This window comes from Colobus angolensis, unplaced genomic scaffold (assembly GCF_000951035.1).
Source record: "Colobus angolensis palliatus isolate OR3802 unplaced genomic scaffold, Cang.pa_1.0 Scaffold761, whole genome shotgun sequence".
Lineage (NCBI taxonomy): Eukaryota > Metazoa > Chordata > Mammalia > Primates > Cercopithecidae > Colobus > Colobus angolensis.
The window spans coordinates 154,660-160,241 of record NW_012121388.1 but is presented as its reverse complement, the minus strand read 5'-3'; the positions used below and the strand labels follow the sequence as shown (position 1 = coordinate 160,241).

The 5,582-nt window shown below is 31.1% G+C and overlaps 1 long non-coding RNA gene across 1 annotated transcript in view; it reads left to right on the top strand.

Moving 5' to 3' along the window:
- The window catches only part of LOC105501950, a 34,332-nt gene extending 28,975 nt beyond the window's left edge, over positions 1 to 5,357 (top strand). The window contains exon 5 of the long non-coding RNA XR_001000258.1: positions 2,169 to 5,357. This is a non-coding gene — a long non-coding RNA (uncharacterized LOC105501950). The remainder of the gene's footprint in view (positions 1 to 2,168) is intronic.
- The last annotated feature ends 225 nt before the right edge of the window (positions 5,358 to 5,582 follow it).

Here is a 5,582-nt window from a genome sequence, read left to right as displayed (position 1 = left end):
CCATTTAATAGTACACATCATTGTCATATTTCAACTTTTGGTCTTTTAAAAATTAACTGTGAGCTGGAAAATAAGGGTACTTCTGATTACAATGGAAGTACTTTTATTGGCTTAATAATTTTGAGTTCCTTAAGCTAGCACTCTGACAAACACCTTGTAAAACATAAAATTATTTGCAATGTTGCAAGACTCATATTTGGAATGGATTATATTTAAATGCAGAGAAGAAATATCATTTATTTCATTTAGTGCAGACTAACTGTAGAATCTACTATTTTCCATGAATAATTGAGTACATTTCCCAAGTTCGTAAAGGTAGAAAGTAGCAGAGGCAGGTTATAAACCTGCACCTTTCTGAATTCACACTAAATCACTATTGTACATGTATTACTTTGTATGTAGTCTACTTACGCACTGGTTAAATATATTGTACATTTCTTACAAAATATGGGTCTCACTTGGTAGTGTTTTATTTGCTTTCATATACTCTTGGATTAAATTAGATAAAATGTATATTTCTAAATTTTTAAAGACTCCATGATTTCTGCTTACTATTTAAATATTTTTATTTTAAAATGTGTGGTTGTACAGAAGTAATGACTACAGTTATACCCCTGAATTAGCTAGATAATTTATTTAAAAGATTAATTTAACAAACATTTTTATAATAATTTTTTTGAAATGATACATATTTCAAGTGTCCTACTAAATTCCAAACACATCAATAACTACCATGCTATTTATAATTAATAATTTCAAATTATAAATTTAGTTATTAGTTAAATATAAATATATAGTTTCATGTTAAATATATAAATATATTATATATGATTAGGCTCATTTCTAAAAATGAGTAATGTGTGTGTGCACATATGTATATGTGTGTTCATATACACACGTAATGTATGTGGGTGTTCATAGAATGGAAAGGGAAGATGCCTACGTAGAAGCATTTCTTTGATTATAGTAACTAGTAACATTTACATAATGCTAGCTTTATCAGCACATTTTAGGGGAGAGTGAAAGGATTATAAAGTAGATAGATATAAGAACAGTAATGCACAGTCTCAGACATAGTTCACAACAAATAATTTTGAGAGTTACATGTCAATATGCTCTACCAGGTAAATTAGCCACAAATTTCCTAAATGGTAAAGTTCCAGATGTTTGAAATATTTTAATAAAAAATAAAAGAAAAAGAAGAGATTAAGTTGAGAAGAATGAGATTTTATTTCCAAATTTACAATTCTCTTACTGATAGCCTGTCATAAATTGTTACTACATATGTTAAAACATTTTTGCTAATACTTTATGCATTCATTTTATTTTCTTTCTGGCACAGTATACTGCATTTTTACTTAGAACTCTAGGCTGTGTCTACATAAAGGAAATTCCATGTTAACTGGTATTAGGCCAATTAATTTATAACTGAATTAATCTTTTTATGTAGCATCCTTACTCCAACTAATTGGTTTAGCCTAACAGTTTTGGTAGCTATTATACAGGTATTTCTCTTAAATGGTCAAGAATAATTAATTCACATTGACAAGGGATTTTTCACAAAATTCTTTCATGTGTTAATGGTTGTTTTTTTAGGCAAATAAACCAAGTGATCATACGGATATTGAAAAATACTTTAGAACTGCACATGTTAACTGAGTATGTCTCCAATTCACCTTGTGGTCTCCTGATGATGATGTGGTCAGGTCTATAGTCATACAACTGTGTTTTATATATATACATATATATATATATATATATATATATATCCGGCATATGAGAAAATATCCAAATATTATTTCTACACTCAAGATACATAACCCATGGATTCTAGGAAGAAAAATTCACTTAAAAATAACCCTTTTAATGGACTATTTCTAAATCCTGATAGCCACCATTGGAAAAATGTCATGATATGTTCTGCTTTTGCTTAATAATTACAATGTAATTAAATGTTCACTCATCTAGGAATTTCTTAATAAGAAAAACTGTAGTTAATCATAGATATTTGTTTTTTAAGTATGGGAAAAAACAAAAACAACGGCACTAATGGATCTAAAGTAACTTGCTCAATAAATTACATCTAGAACACTAAGGAAAGAAACAGAATTCAAATCCATATCTTTCTATGAAACCCTGTTTAATATGGATCTACTTGTTTTTTTTAGGATACGTAATGACTTAAGATACTAACTCCACATTCTGTGGTAAGAGATGAAGATCCAGGAAATGTATGGACATATATAGCCTAAAGAATGTTGTTAGAAAAAAATAGTGGGATCTGGAAGCAAAAAGGAAACGTAGAAAAGGAGACAGGAAGGTGAAGAAAGTTGAAGATAAACTTTCTTTTTCACAACGTTTTTATGGGCAAGTTCAGCCCATAAATCAAAAATTACTTTTATGGATGAAATGTTAGTTTTCTTCAAGTCAAGATCATCTTTTTCATTTCCTACATGCAGGTTGAATCTCATTTATGAAGTGAGATGTCAAATAACAACAAAAAAATCCATTAATTTGCATAAAGATGCTTGTAAGGTAAGATTGTTCCACATTTTGCTTTATTCACATCATTAGAGGAAATGTTTTATTCTTCTAGTTGTTTCTGGCCATGGCTCAAAGAAAAAAAAACTTCCACTCATTCCTTCAGCCAGTACAGTTAACAAGAGGATAACTTTTTTTTTTTTTCATTATCATCTGTGTCCTTCTCCCTCAGGAAGCAAAGAGTTATCAGATTGGTGAGAGAGAGGAAACAAAGGTCTGAACCTGTGTCTCAAGTCACTACCTCTTTTGGGAGCACTATATTCTCAGTTTATTTTAATTCTGTTTCACAATTTACTGAGTTTACTAGAGCAGGGTCCACTATTACCCTGTGGAGATCCTTAATGATATGTGGATATGTTTATTTCTGGGAATAAAGTAGTTAAACTGGCTAGTGATTATGCCACATTGTTAGCATCATCTTTGTCAATAAAAAAGCTGTTCATATTTATGGTATCTGTATCTATTTCTTCAGAAGTGTGACTATTATTCATATATCCCCAATACACACAAAATATATAGTTTATCTAAATTTTTAATTGGTTACATATTTTTCTAGGTTACTAGCTAGAGACAAAGTTTCCAATTTGTTGTAAATTGGAAATTTGATGCTAAACAAGTAGTGTTATGAGAAGCCTTCTTATTCATAACTTGACATGTTTTTGTCAGTATATTCTAGATTAAAATTTGAGATTATGGTGGAGTCAAATCATACGAACACTTTAAATTTTGCTCCGTATTACCACATTCCTGTGCAAAAGTGACACCAATTTACAATGCCATATTGTATAGATGTGTTTCATGGTACCCTAAAACAATTACAATGTTAATAACAAAGATAAGTAATCACAGAGCACTATGCCAGATATAATACAAATTTTTAAAAGTTTGAATACAATGACAACTAACGAAATATGACTAGGAGACTCAAAGTAAGCACATGTTGTTGGTAAAGTGATGCTTACAGACTTGCTTAATGTAGGGTTGCCACAAACAAAAGTAAAAAGTGTTTACTTGTGGACAACCTTGCCAAACATTGACTCTATAAAATGGTTTAAAATTATTTACATTACAGATACTTTTTGCTTTGCTATTTCTAATTATGTTATTTTGTAAACTGTTATTTTAGCCACATATGTATTTTTTGGCTCTGAATTTCTCATTTCATTTTAATTTTGTGTGTATGTCCTTGATGGATTCTTTGAATTTTTGTTTTCATTGCATCTTTCTGTATAATTATTCTTGGACACTGTGTCATTTTTGAAACTTGCATTTCATAGGATGGATTCCTAGTACTTTGCATGTTCTTTTATGCTATTTTTTTTCCTTGTCTTATTATTAAAAAGTGATTTTATACTTGCCATGACTTTCAGGTTTCCCAGCTTAAGATGGACACTTCTTACACTTTGATGTAGCATGGGCGAATTTGTCTCTACTTTTTCACATCAAGCTACAGTTTAAGGATTGAGTTTTGAAACATGCCCACTTTTTCCCTAGCCTGAGTGTGGACAATAAGCAGATGAGCTCAACTGGTGTGCAATTTAGGTGAAAGACCTGGACTCTTTCTCTCGCCTAAAGTTTTATTAAACGTCTAACCCCATAGCTTGCTCTCTTTCCAGGAGGCAGTTTTACTGCCGCTAGGGAAATAGCCTTGCTTTCAAATCTCTTCCTTAATTCAGCGCGGAGCCACCAAGGCTTTGCTTGTATCGATGAGCCATCTCATGTACCTTCATCCCCCCATTTCACCAGTCTTTTCCTGGCACTTTCTCCCTCTATTCCTCACTCTAAGACTGAGTGGGGAATCAATATTTGGCTGTAAAGGAGTATATGGTGTCTTATCTTGTGTGCTGAAACAATGTATTTATTCAAAGTTTTATGGATTTTCTTTTTTCTCTACATTATGCCAAGACATAAATTTGAGAGTGTTTATGATGGTGCCTCTTTTCCCCTCTGCTTTCTTTTCAAGTTACAGACATCAAAATAATAAGCCTTAACCATTTTCCTGTTTTTAAAAGAAATAGTTAATTTTTGTGGGAATTATTAGGTGTCTCCCAGGCTACCCACGTAAACCCTCATTTTACCTGTTTTTAGATTGAGTTATTCATGAGATGCTTTCTGTGTTTTGTTTTAGGAAACAAAAATAAATGTTATATGGTCTCTCAAATGTCATATGGTCTCTGAAATATCATATGGTCTCATATCCCCACCCCCAACTATTTTCAAAATGGCCTGAGTTTGGGAATGAAGGCCTTATTTGGACATGGATATGATGGTAGGCATTCTTCTTATATTCCTTTATAACTTACGGTTATGCATCTAGTAGCAGCTGTTAAGGTCACTCCAAAACTGACATTCTCTCCCTATTTCTGCTTCCCACTAAAATTCATCTGGTAATGGAACTGTACACACCTTCAAGTATTTTGAAAACAAACCAAAAAATTACAAGGAAAAACAAAATAAACAAAAGACAGATATCTGAATCAGACAGAATTAGTTTTGGATCTCAGACTGTCATCAGTTAGTCGTTTAAAATGGAGCAGGTTACTTAACAACTCTGAGAAATATTTTCTTAAAACACTCAAGTATAATATGCATTTTATAGACATTTTGTGATAAGCAAATGAGGTATGTGTGCATGTGTGGGCTTGTGTATAAAATAAACTCATTTGACTGGCCTATATAACTGTCTTTTTCACTCAGGATGAATGATGGGTGACTTTTACTCAAGCTACATCGTATTCTATTCAGATTAATCTAATTTCTAATTTGAAATAATTAAAATATGTGATATACTTTGACAAATATCAAGGTAATAAACAGCTGAACAAGGGCAAATTTTTTCTGTATTTCCTATAAAGCCAATTCATTTTCCTCTACTATGTTTTATTTTATATAAACATCATTTTAATTTTATACACACACTATGCAATCTAAAAAGTACAATTGCCTGTGATGTCCATATACTTAACCTTTCTTAAGAGATACATTCGTTTAATTTATTTTTATAATCTAGTTGATAACTAGATTATAAGATATAATCTTTT